This window comes from Equus caballus, chromosome 27 (genome assembly GCF_041296265.1).
Source record: "Equus caballus isolate H_3958 breed thoroughbred chromosome 27, TB-T2T, whole genome shotgun sequence".
Taxonomy (NCBI): domain Eukaryota; kingdom Metazoa; phylum Chordata; class Mammalia; order Perissodactyla; family Equidae; genus Equus; species Equus caballus.
This window is the reverse complement of record NC_091710.1, coordinates 39,218,234-39,232,384: the sequence shown is the minus strand read 5'-3', so window position 1 is coordinate 39,232,384 and position 14,151 is coordinate 39,218,234. Positions and strand designations below refer to the sequence as shown.

Below are 14,151 nucleotides of genomic sequence, written 5' to 3'. Positions count from 1 at the left end.
TTCTGTAACTTCTCCCCCATTTATTTATTTTTAACCCACTTATTCATATCAGCATGGTTGCATTTATATTTATTTTATATTTTGGGTTATAATCCAATACTACATCATGTATTTTGTCTCTTAAATTATCCCAGCTTTGGCCATTGGGAGCTCTTTCAAGTTGGCTCCTGTGTCCCTTTGACACGCCCCCAACCTTTTGGGGTTTTTTGAGCACTGTTTTACTTTCTGAGCGACGAGATGGCCAAGCTTATCTTGTTTCTGTGGTTTACTTTTTAAAGCCAAACAAAATATTAAACACTAGGACTTCAGTTTTACTTATCTGGAATGAGAAATGGCATTCTTCTGTTGATACCTTTTGGAATCCTGGTAAGTAAAAACAGTGGCACAGTTTCATAAAGTAATGATTACAAACAAAACAGCCCGGCTAAAGAGCTCTGTGAGATAAGTGACTGCTTTTCTTGCAACAAAAATGTTCATGCCTCAAGCAGAAGAGAGGGCATAGCACTGAATTCTAATAAGAAAGTGAGAAACCTTTAACCCCAGCACAAACTCGGCGGAGACTGCCAATTCCCCGCTGGTGCAAACCTGGATTGGCTGCAGACTCAGGGCTCCTGTCTCACTTGTTTTTAACCTTTTCGGTGTTTGTAAATGTACAGGCATTGCTCTCTCATAAAAACACCATTGAATAATACATTGTTTTCATATAACAGCTCGGGCCCTCGAGACCGTAGAAAATTTTCCAGTGTAGACGTAGGTCACTTAGCCCAGAAATGAAGTGAAACTAAGCTGCCCGTGGAAGCCTGTGAGTACACATTTGAAATAAACAGTGCTATGCAGGATTCCAACTTATGTGTTTGTTTATATTTTCCCCAGAAGAGGGAAAATTGGCTATAAAAATCCTATGTATGGCAGCAGAGCCTTGACTGATATAGTGCCAGGAAGGAGAGGATGGCCAAAAAGACCGGGTAGGGTTCTGCTCTGCTTTGCACAAGGTCGCCAGGAGTCGGAATCTACTCCATGGCGTCGAAACAAGAGGGAAGTGAAGAAAAATTTCTCTGATTATTGTTGGCCTTCCCAGGAGGCCAGATCTATTTACCTAACACGGCTTGGTCAACAGCACACTCAAACAGGCCAGAAGAAGGTATCATCTAGCAATAAGGATAACTTCAATAACATTAGGCATTTCACTATTTTCAAAACACACACGTATATATAAATGCTTATTTCATCACCAGATAGTTCTGCTAGGTGGGCAAACAAACTCTTCAACTTATTATCTCCACTCTAGGGACGAGGCAGCCTGCAGTAAGACAGGCTGAATTTCTTGGTGCAATCAGAGTTATTCACTTACAGAGCACAAAGATTCAGGAATGAACAAGACACGTACCAAAAAAATCACAAAACATGTTGCATCTCTAAAATGCTCTTTAATGTTTTTGGAACATATGAGGCTAATCCCAATGAGAAATTTAAAAACTGCCACTAAGTAGTCAACCTTTCTCTAAATTCAAGTTGCGTTTCTACGACCCAATGTACTTACAGCCTGATTAACCAGCCAGTTTTTCAAAATTTAGTCTGGCATCTAACAAATATTTTAAATCCTTTTAATGTCATTTCAAGGAAATTATGTGTATATTAAAGTCAAGGGGGAAAATATTCCTCTAAAATGAGGAGCTATTTCAATAAAATATTTTTTTAGCAAGATATGCATTGGAAGATTATAAATGGCGAACTATGGCATGATGTGCTCTTTTGTTTTTTGGCATGGAAAAATTTAAAAATAGTGTATTTTGCCTTGTTATTTCCACAAAAGCACTTAGCAACCTTTCATATTTTCAACATCATTTCTTGACAAGACAAAGAGAAGAGCAATCTGTGGGTGGCACTCTGAAATAGTAAGCAGAGGAGTGTCTTATTAAGAAAGAACATCACATCACGCCAGCTGTTAGAATGTTCGCCAACTCTACTTCTCTAAGAATCAGAAGAAACATCCCCCTGATTACTTATGAGGTAGAGTGACTTTACTTTTGGTATCCAAATGAGGTCATTAATTTGAAAGGATAGGGCCTCACAACTAATGTAGTCACCTTTAAAAAAGTAAAGGAAGGAGAAAATTAAGCAGTCACCTTATTTAGGATTTTTTTCTCCGTTTGTCACATTAGTCTTCTTCTATTCTTCTCTTTAAGACAAATGTGATCTAAAATATCACTGAATGGAAACTGGGTAACTCTGAAGAATTAATCTCACGTATTTGGGTGTTTGGTTTTTAAGTGCAGTTAAGAAATTACCATCCTCAAAACTGTTAATTAATGCTAAAACTGGCAATTCTTCTATTTCCTTCCAGCTTCAGAGTGCTGGTGAATGCTTGATTCTCTTTGGACTTTTAGATTATAAAAGCAACAGCATATAAATCTAACTTCATTTCTTTCACTTCTGCCATCGACATAGTGTAAGAGTTGGCATGGTGACTCTTTCTGCTTCCTTCTACTTTTTAACCTATGTGAATCTTTATATTTAAAGTGGGATTCAAGTAGACAACATATAGTTGGGTCTTACTTTATTTATCCACTCTGATAATCTCTCTCTTTTTATTAGAGTATTTGGACCATTCAGATTTAAAGTAAGTGTTGATGTGATTGGATTAATATTCACCACGTTTTAACTGTAACTTTCTTGCATTTGCTCTTTGTTTCTTTTAGTTTCCCCTCTTTTTCTTCTTTCTCTCATTATAACTGAGCATTTTGTAGGATTCTATTTTATCTCCTCTCCCAGCATATGAATTATACTTCTTTTTAAAAATTTTAGCGGTTTCCTTAAATTATGTAATTCACATTTTTAACTAAGCTAAGTTCACCTTCAAATAGCACTACACCACTATAGGGAATACCCTATAACAGAGTAGTCCCGATTGTTCCCTGCTATCCCTTAGGACACTGTTATCTGCTATTGACTGAATTGTATCCCCCTCAAAACTCATATGTTGAAGCTTTAACCTCCAATGTGATAGTACTTGGAGACAGGGCCTTTGGGTGATAATTAGATTTCAACGAAGTCATGAGAGTAGGGCCCCCATGATGAGGAAAAGGAAGAAGAGGAAGAAAGAACAAAGCTTGCTCTCTCTCTCAGCCATACGAGGACACAGCAAGAAAGCAGCCGTCTGCAGCCAGTAAGAGGGTCCTCACCGGCAGCTGAATCAGACACCACCTTGGTCTTAAATTTACCAGCCTCCGCAACTGTGAGAAATAAATAGCTGTTTTTCAAGCCACCTCGTCTATGGTATTTTGTTATTGTGGCCCAAGCTAACTAATACATTATCAATGATATCATTTAACCGTATGCTATAATCACCCAATACAATGTTGCTATTATTACTCTAAACAATGTTATCTTTTAGATCAATTAAAAATAAGAAAAGGAAAAGATTTTTTACTTTCCTTTCCTCCTGCTCCAGTGCTCTTCCTTTGTTTATGCAGCTCCAAGTTTCTGACCTGTATCATTTTCCTACTTCCTGAAGAACTACTGATAATATTTGTGTGAGAGCAGGTCTTCTGGCAGTGAATACCCTCACTTTTCATTTGGGTGAGAAAGTCTTTGTTTTTCCTTCACTTTTGAAGGATAGTCTCTTCTGACACAGAATTTAAAGTTGCTAGGGTTTTTTCTTTCTTTCTTTACTCTCTCTGCTCCTCTCTCTTCTTGTTTGCATGGTTTCTGATGAGAAGTCTGCAGTTCTAATTCTTGCTCCTCCTTGGGTAAAATGCTCCCCCACCTCCAGCTTCTTTCAAGATTTTCTCTTTGTTTTCTGCAATTTGAATGAGAGCCCTGGGTGGAGATTTTTTATATTGATCCTTCTCGATGTTCTCTAAGCTAACTAGACTTGTGATTTGATGTCTCTAATGAATGTTGGAAAGTTCTCAGCTTTCATTACTTCAAATATTTCTTTTGCTCTGCTCTCTCTTTCTTTTCCTTCTGGTAATTCGATTTAGATATATGTTATACCTTTTGCAGTTGTCCCACAATTTTTGGACGTTTTGGTTTTTCATTATTCTTTTTCTCTTTCCATTTCAGTTTAGAACATTTCTATTGACATATATTCAAGCTCACTAATTCTCTCCTTAGCTGTGTCTAGCCTGCTGATGAGTCCATCAAAGTCATTCTTCATTTCTGTTGCCATATTTTTCCCTTTTAGACTTTCCTTTTGATTTTTTTCTTAGAGTTTCCATTTTTCTGCTAACATTATCCATGTGTTTTTACATGTTGCCCACCTTTTTTTATTGGAGCCCTTTACAAATTGATCACAATTATTTTACATTCCCTATCTGCTAACTGTAGAATCTGTCATTCTAAGTCTGGTTCTGATGTTTGTTTTGTCTCTTCAGACTGTGTTTTTATTTGGCATGCCTTCTAATTTTTTGCTGAAACCAGACATGGATATATATCTCTCCATGGCCTTCAGTATGAGGATTTATGTTAATCTGGCTAGGAGTCGGGCTATGTTTAGTGTTTTCTGTAGCTACAGCTGCCAGAGGCTTCAGATTCCTCAGGTGTCCTTTTTATGTGTCTCTAGTTGTCATGAAGTTTCCTTAAGAACTCCTCCGCAGATAGAGTCTGCATCTTTCAGCTCAGCTCTAATTCATTGTTACTATACCGGAGCCCCATGGGTAAGTGCTAAGGTGTGCAGGATGAGAAGCATTCTAGAATCTCATGATTAAATCTCAGGGTTTTAGTGGGTCTGTATCCCCGGGGTGTGACCTTTGCAAGTGTTTCTTAGTTTTCCTTCCCTCCCTCACTTGTGATACAGGAAGGCTAGAGGGGACCGGAATCAGAGAAATACCCTTCCCCGAGATGGGATAAATCCCTGGGAGTCTTTTTCCTTGGATACTGGACCTTTGTTACAGAGAAGGCTCTGGGCATATTTTATAAGTGTTACTCTTCTCATCCCTCTGCCAGAACCACAAGAGGCTCTCTCTCAGCTCTTCACCATGAGATGCTAGTGAGATTCCAAGCTCCAGATGGAGTGCAGGGGCTCCTTAAGATGAGGGACCTCTGGGGTTTCCCACTCTCAAATTATTCCACACTTAGCCTCTAGCAATTTATCAAAATTAGCACTTAGGTGTTTCTACAAGTGTCTGGTCTCCACTGCTTCTGCCCCCGAGAAGCTGATCTTGGCTGTAATTCTCTGTATGTGGCTGTCTCTCCAGATTTCAGGATGATAGTTTGCCCTGTGACCTCAGTTCTCTGCTGAGTCCAAGAAAATTCACTGATTGTCAGTTTGTTCAGCTTCTAGTTGTAAAGACAGAGCTATGACTTACAAGCTATGTATATATCAGCGGGAGCTGTAATAGGAAGTCTCTAGACTTAGCATTAGAACATTTTTACTTGGTGATTTCCTCAGGACAGTCCCTGGAATGTATCATTCTCTTCTTCAGGACCAAAGTGATACAGGATTAATATATTCAAAGAACCAAGAGTTCTACTTTTAGGCAGCCATAGGCTTAAATTATTGAAGACAGATATTTAACCATTCTCTTAAATCTAAAGGGAATTAAGTTAATTATTCAATCTTAATAACTGATTTCAGCAATTAGTAATGGCCATTAATAGAAATCTGTACTACCGGCAAATCAAATTTTAGGCTGAATTATACTGCACAATAGATTTTAAGAAACTTGATGGTCTAGATGTTATCTATACCATATATATAATGTGTGTGTGTATGTTCCCCCCATAGCAATTTCAGATGTATTATCCACTCTTCTCTACCCTCCTCTATGTGCTAGGAAACTAATCTATGTATCTAAATCAAAGTGCTGCCTTGCTTTCTGGCTTCTGGTTGTATTCACCAAAGGACAAGAACTCAGATAGAAGGAAAGGAATGAGGCTGAGGTACCAGTTCTCTCAGCTCATTCCCTATGTGTTCCCATCGGATTGAGTACATCCCTAGAAGTTCATAGCTCCTCCCCACTGTGTACCTTTCCACGGAATCTCCCCTTTAGGGTTTTCAACTCTTCCCGCTTGCTGCCCATTTATGCCTGGGCTTATAAAAGCCCAACTGTTTATGTGCCTGAACTCTGGTTCAGTTTGTAGTATCTAAGTCAGAAAAATTCACAACCCACGTTATATTATGATAATGCAATAATGCCATTCCCACAGCTCCTTTTGTCTCCCCACTTTGCCTGAGACTATAGGATATCAGTGTATCTAAAGGAAGAAGGAATAGTGTTTTGGCTGCTCCAAAAGTAAAATTTATGTAGGAGAGATAATTGCCTAGTTAAAGACCTTACATTTCTGAGCCAGGACTAGCAACTTCGCTCGAATTTCCAGGATGCAATCAGTTCTATGGTCTTTTAGTTGCTGGAAATTCCTTCCAAATTCTGGCAGTGTTGAGCATCAGACCCACTTTGGGTGTTATTGTGAATTTTGGGATTTTTTTTTATCTTAGATATTTTACTAGAAAGTTAGGAGAGGATTTCAGGCACTGTTGTAAACCCAAAGTCTGAATATTGAATTAGTAATAACTATTAAACAGACCACAAACATTTTACCCTCCCACATGAGGCTCAACACAATATGGCGCTAGCTTCTTACATGTACTCCATGCTTGAGCTAAACTACCTGGATATTCTTGAATTTCCCCAAATCTCTGACTTTGTTTTCTTACCTTCTGTTAGGATTCCCTTCGCTCCAGAAGAAGTTCTACACTTTATTCAAGGATTATCATGGATAGCAACTCCTCTATGAAACATACTCTGTATCTTCAAGAAGATAGTCTCTCCCCTTCTTTTGAACAATTATTGTACATTACTTATTTCTTTCATTGTTTTTCCGCAATGCACACACACACACAGTTGATTCTCATTATTTGCTGTAGTTACATAAGTTGTACAAGGTCACTGCAAACACCGATTTAGCAAATACTGAACTCCCAGGAGACATACAGGGTTAGGTTCCTGCAAGCCTTTGACCACAATATTTTTGTCAACAGATCAATACACAACCTTATTTTATGTGTGTTTCTCTTTAAAGACACTTTATGTAGTATATATCTTTGATTGATTAACATCAAACTCACAGCCAACAGCACTATAACTTCACACCTGAATGAAGATTATCACACCATATTTTCCCTGTAAGGCACACCGCAGCCTCCTTGTGCTTAGGAACACTAGACAGTGCTTCGGCGCTACACCGTGGGACCATTTCAAACAGCGAAGTCACCAACATAAAGCACAAAAGTACAAAAAGGATGGCACTAAATAGACTGTAAAAAGGATACTTGTTTACAGTGTGAAACAGAAGGCAGAGTGTCTCCTTGTTCAACGTCACCTGGGAACGTGCACATCGGTGGCTCAAGTTTTTGGCCACTCTGCGCATGTCTCTGAATCACTGCAAAAGTACCATGACTATTGATTTTGGTGTCACAAATAAATTTTAGCCATTAGACAAATTTGCAAATACCGAATCTTTGAATAATGATAGATGTTTGTGTGTGCGTGTGTGTGTGTGTGTCTACATGTATTAGGTACCTGCTCTGTACCGGATTAGGCATTGTGAATGTATAATGGAAGGGGTTCACAATCTGGAAAGGAAGATAAAAAATAAACTGATGCTTACAATGTGGTGTAAGATATGTGGGAGGAAAGTGCATGGTACTATGAGGTTTCACAATGAGGGTACCTGGAGAAGCATCAAAGTTCAGGAAAAGTTTCCTGGAAAAAGTGGTCCATGAGCTGAGTCCAGAAGGACAATTAGAGCAGAAAGTTTAGCATTTTATTCCATAGCATCGAGTCCAGGGCCTGGGTACATTATAAGTAAACAATAAGGATAAAGCTCTGAATAGCAAGGTCTGCTTAAGTGAGAAACAAAATAGGAGAAAAAAATATTTTACCTAACTGAAACTTGGATATGCAATTACTTCTACAACGTAGGAGACCCATTGCAGCCACTATAATTACCGAAGCAGAGCACAGCACTTTCCTGTGAGAAAGACATCATGCATGACAACATCACATATGACTAAATGGGGACAGGCAGAGCCCTGAAAGATTGACAGCAGCCAAAATCTGGGGAGACTCAAATGTCATGCAGAAGAAGAGTAGACTGAGAAGGACTCCTGAGAGAATAAGAAGGATAATCAATTGTGGCATCCTCACATCAACATGGAAGCTTCATGGAGGGAGGGCTTAGTATTGGAAAGAGTCCACGTAATATGAAGAATGCGAAGCATCCATTAGATTTCACAGCAGGAAGGTCACTGTTGACCTTGGCAGGAACAAGTTCAGTAGAGAACTGGAGGTGGAAGCCAGGTTGCAGTGAACTGAAGAGCAAAATTAATGTTGTTTGTGTGTTTTGTTCTCTAACCCAAGCCACGCTGGCCTTTTTCAGCTTCTCAAACATGTCATACTCCCTCTGGATGAGGGTCTTAATGTCATCTCTCTTCTCTCTGCCTGGTTAGTTCCTTATTAGACTTAATTGTCTCCTATGTTGCTTCCTCTGCAAGGTCTACCCTGAATACCACATGCCACCCACCATATTGCATCTTCTTGTGACATATTCTCATAGCACCCTATCACTGATTCTAATTCTGTCTATCTGATTATTTGAATAATATCTGCTGCCCCTTCCCACACCTTGATGAAGATCGAGACCATGTCTTGTTTCCCTGACAGTGGTATCCCCAGCACCTAGTGACATACCTGGTATGTGATTTTTACTCAACTAATAACTATTCTCAGTATAAGACTAAAAGTTTATTGAATTTATTCATTAATTTTGTTTCCCCCAGTGCCTTGCATATGCAAGAGCTTAATAAATATTTTCAAACAATAGTTAATTAATTTGCAATTTAAAAAAAGAAACTATCTGGAATGTCACATAGCATCTAGAATCCTCCCCCAACACTGTCATTTTGCTTTGTCCCCCACTGTATCCCGTTTGCCAGAATGACGCCTGGCACAGAAGGGGTGCACAACAGTTTTTTGTTGAATTAACAAATAAATGATTGAATGAATAGAAAATTGCAATGAGTTATAGTCCAATCTATATCTTAAGTTTATAAAGTCACAAGTAAAATTTTAAAAAATTAGAAAAGAGCAACAGCTTCTATGATGATTCTGCAAGGCAAAGAGATCATTTCAAAGGAAATTCTCACTCTATTATCACCTACACTATGAGGAATGAAATGAAGAGGTACTATCAGAAATCAAGGTGGCATAACAAGGATCTTTCTAATAAGCTCAAATTCAAAAGGTTATGAATAATAAATACAAGATTTGCACATGACCTAGGACACATATGAAAGACTATTATGAGCATCACCTAAGATATGCTAAAGCCAGAGTAACGGAAAAATGTAAAAAAATAAAAAGGAAAAAATAGACAGAAGGATTTCATGTTCTATACGCAGCTATAAGAAACATATGAAATAAATAGAGCTGAAGATCATATATTAGCACACAGAACTTAAGAGCATCACCATCATTAGCTACTAAGAAAGTGCAAATCAAAAGCACAATAAGATATTACTCCACGTGAACTAGAATGGCTAAAAGAATAAGACTGACAACAGCAAGCAGTGGTGAAGATATGGAGAAATTAGACCTCTTGTATATTGCTGGTGGGAAGGTAAAATCATACAACTACTTTGGAAAATATTTGTCGGTTTCTTATAAAGCTAAACATGAACTTACATGTTGACCCAACTCCACTCTTGAGTATTTATACAAGAGAAATGAAAACTTATGTCTACAAAAAGACCTGTCTAAATGTTCACAGTAGCTTTGTTTACAATGGCCAAAAGCTAGAAATAGCTCAAATACCTATCAATAAGTCGGCAGATAAAGAATTGATTCTCAAAAACTAAAACAGAAATGGATTACATATACATTCCACAACATGGATGAGCCTCAAAAATGTTTAAGTGAAATACGCCAGAATAAAAGACCACATACTATACGATTCCATTTTATTTGAAGTCCTAGAAAAGGCAAAACTAAACTATAGTGGTAGAAATTAGATCAAGGGTTTCCTGGGGTGAGTTACGGTCTAATCTATACCTTAAGTTTATAAACTCACTTATGAATTTACCTATCGTTGGGAAAGGACATAAGGAAATGTTTTGAAGTGATGGAAGTGTTCTAGATCTAATATGTAATGGTGGTTACATGGCTATACACATTGGTCAAACTTACTACATTGTACATTTAAAATGGATGCATTGATTTTATTGTACGCAAATTGTACCCCAATAAATTTTATTGCAATTTTTAAATCATATATTAATTGAAAAAGGAGAGAAAATAGAAATCCTCCAATTCTGTTTTGTTTCTTCTCTTGCTGTTAAGGAACATTTATTTAGTAGATTTAACCTCGATAGAAAGGGACCAAGATTAAATGTGGTGGAAAGATTGTAGAATAGCATCTAGTTCTTTTAAATAAGTTCAAGTTTTAAAACACAGAAATTATACCCTATGCATTTTGGTCAAGGTTCTTCATTGCCAAAACTAGAATCTATTCTAATAGTTTACACTGTGCTATGGACTGAATTGTGTGCACCGCAAGTTCATACAGTGAAGCCCTGACCCGCAATATGACTATATTTGGAGATGGAGCCTACAGAAGTAATTAAGGTCCTAAGAGTAGGGCCCTGATCCAATTGGAGTGATGTCCTTGTAAGAAGAGATACCAGAGAGCTTGCTCTCTCTCTCTGCCATGCGAGGACCCAACAAGCAGGTGACCTTACGCAAGCCAGAGCTCTAACCAGAAACCAACCCTGCTGGACCATGATCTGGGACTTCCCAGTCTCCAGAACTGTGAGAAGTAATGATAATAAATTTCTGTTATTCGAGTCACCCAGTCTATAAAATTTTTCTATGGCATCCTGAGCAGACTAACACACACTGAAATTGCTTTATAATAGGGTACTAGATAGCTTACAGAATCTCTGGCAGGACAAGGAAACCAGTTTTGGTTGCCACTCAGGGATTTGCCACTTCAACCTCTCCCAGAGCATCCCAAAAGAACCACGTATCTCCAGCACATGTTTGCAAGAGCCAACCTCCCCCGACACAGTCAATGCGTCCGCTGCCTCTCTTCATTCTTCCAGGTCCTCCACGGAGGTGTTTCCTGGCAGAGCCTAGGGGGGCCAGCCCACAGAATCCACCCACCAGCGTGCCCAGATCCCTGTTGGTAAGACCTCTGAGCTGCTTCCAGGGCGCTTCGAGGAGCTGCTCAAGGAAAAGTTGAAGAAAAGTTCAAAATATTCCACAGCGGAAAAGGAGACCAAAGAATCATAGACAAGACCAGTGAGCCTGGTGTTCCTCCACCAAATTTCAAAGAAGCCTGATAAAAGGATCATTTTTGAAACTGTAGTGGAAAAAAGTAATAATCATTGAAGGCCACACAATTTTATTACAATGAAGTTTCTCAGATTGGTATGACCAACTGACTTCGGAATGGCACTGAAGACGCCCCCATACTATAAGAGATTAAGAAACATGAGACAGGTTCAGAAAGGAAAGCAATTTTGATTTTCATCATCCTAAAAGGAAATTCGCTGGTACCTGCCATGAGAAACCCTTTTTTAATATGAACACACACAGTCACACATCCCAGCTTATCAAATTTGCAAACGGCACAGGTTGGAGGCGCCAGTGAACAGAGATGGCCTCTGACACTCTCTCTATGTTTTCTCCTGCTACTTCAACAGGTGTACTTCCCTTTTGCTCCACTGCAGTTGCACTACCTGCCTTGAAACTGGTTAAGAGCACTGGGCCAGAATGAAGAGATCACTCCCACAATTTATCTGTTTGATCTCACGCACTTCATTTCCCCTCCCTGGGCCTCTGATTTATCATCTGAACACAAGGATCATTTCCAAGTCCCATTTCAGTTCTTAATCTCCTTGATTCTTACGAAGCCTCTCGGTTCGGCAGCATTTTTTATCTTTCTGAGAAAGCGATTTTTAATCTGCTCTTACCTATGAGTTTTTAGGAGGCTATCTTATCAATATGTGCCTAAGCATTTGGAAATTGTTGGTTACAAAGAACAAATAAAGTATCTTGTGGTAGTCCCAGTGGTGTAGTGGTTAAGTTTGCTTGTTCCACTTTGGCAGCCCAGGATTCACAGGTTTGGATCCCAGGTGCAGACCTAGCACCACTCATCAAACCACACTGTGGCGGCATCCCACATCAAACAGAGGAAGATTGGAACAGATGTTAGCTCAGGGCCAATCTTCCTCACCAAAAAGAAACAAAAAAAAAGAATAAAGTATCTTTTCTGAAACATCTTTGTTCAAGAGCCCAGTTCATCACATGCTTCTCTTAGTATTCCCAGGGAGTGATTTAAAAACAAAACAAACAAAAAACTGGAGGAAGGAGAAAGATTGAGGAAGAGTATAAGTTGTGTCTGAAATCTTTAATGATTAGCCTATTCCTGGAACTTTCTAACAACAAGAATCATCTTTAAATTATGTTATGTGTTCACATCTCTCTGACTGAAACCCCAGAGAAGGCATGAGCTGAAACAACAGGTCCAATAAGAAGAGGAGAAATTCGGGTAACCTCTCAGCCTGCGTCCATGGCCGGCACGAGAAAGGGTCACCCTCCAATTTGCCCTTCTTTCTCACTACACTCTCATCACGTGAAGAGCTGCCTTGATATTTAACCAAAGTGCATACTCCTCTGACATTCTGAGCCTCCTGCAACTAGATCAGCTGGCTATTTTTATTACTTCATTTTACGGCTTTCAGAAAAACCAACTCACCTGTGATGTGTGGAATTTTGAAAGAGGCAAAGCAGTAGACCATATGGAAAGGGACGTTAGCCATGAATAATTTACAGCTCGATATTTCACATACAAAAAAAATTAGAAAATTTTATTAGGGATGATGGGAAGGCAGAACAGAGTTGTTCTCGTTTTAGTTTCACTTTCATTTCTGGATTCAAATCTCGAGGTGTTGGTGAACACAATTCCTTTTAATCATCCCGGCATGAGCACAGCCATGCTAGTCCGAACACCTATGGTCTGCATCACTTATTCAAATGATGCATTTACTCTCAGGCTCCTAGTGAAAATATTGATAAGCCTCATTGCATAACATGACAGAGTCTAGATACTATGAGAAAATGAATCGGAACAAATAGAAATGCTGAATTTTCAAATTCATTTTCAAAATTAAAAACCATCTACTTGCAATTGGTATGTTATATATCTGTATACTTTCTGGCAAAACACTTTATGAGCTAAAGCCATAAGTAATGATCCCTGTGCAAAGGCTGACAATACTCTTTCTTGAAGCCTTTTGTCTTCGCAGATTTGCAGAGGGAAGAAATGATGGATATTCACAGAGAATGTCTAGATTTGGGGCACGGGGTTTGTAAAGAGCCCCAATTCCTTTTTCTGTATAACCAATAGGCCCCTTTCCCAACAACACACAAAGCAGTGGGAGCTAAGAACTCACCTTGAACTCCAAATACGTCCTCTTATCAAGCATTAAAAAAATGGGCCTTCAAATCCTCTTCCCGGAATGCTGCACGTTTTGTTGTCAGCTCCCTTCCTACTGAAGCTCGCTAGAGCCGTCAATTCCCCTGTTGCATTACCTGCTCTTCACATTCTGCTGAGGCCAGAATGTGTCAAACGGACAGATTGCTCTGCCAGAGACAGTCAGATTTTGTCAAACTAAGAAAATTAAACCCAGGCCCTGTCATAAAAACACAGCTTATGAGTCTGCCGGATGCACTAGCAAAACTGGTCTCGCTCACAGCTGCGCTCCCTCCTGGCATTTCGACATTGGCCAAATGTTGATTCAAAGCATAACCGAATCAGAAATCTCTCAAGCAACCTTGGCTTGAGCTGACACAGCCGACTGCTTTTGGGTAAGTGATGTTTGTCAACCCGGAGTCTGAATTGCTGACCATAAAACATGAGATAATGAACAAAAATTAGCTCCAGAAGTTACGATTGTCTGAACTTTTCTTTTCCTGGTTTTTTGACCCTTGGGAAAAATAGGAATTCTTGACTTCATCCTTCACTATGTTTTAGTATTTTAGGGGAGTTTGTATTCTCTAAATTGGCTTGGTTTTCATTTAAGATATAGCATTCTAGTTGTGTTATCATTAACAGTGTGATTCTGTTGGTTAATTTATGATGGTTAAG

The 14,151-nt window shown here is 39.0% G+C and overlaps 1 long non-coding RNA gene across 1 annotated transcript in view; it reads right to left on the bottom strand.

Annotated features, from left to right (window-relative positions):
* The window catches only part of LOC106782668 (uncharacterized), a 192,355-nt gene extending 178,552 nt beyond the window's left edge, over positions 1–13,803 (bottom strand). The window contains exon 1 of the long non-coding RNA XR_011433194.1: positions 13,457–13,803. This is a non-coding gene — a long non-coding RNA (uncharacterized lncRNA). The remainder of the gene's footprint in view (positions 1–13,456) is intronic.
* Positions 13,804–14,151: the final 348 nt, after the last annotated feature.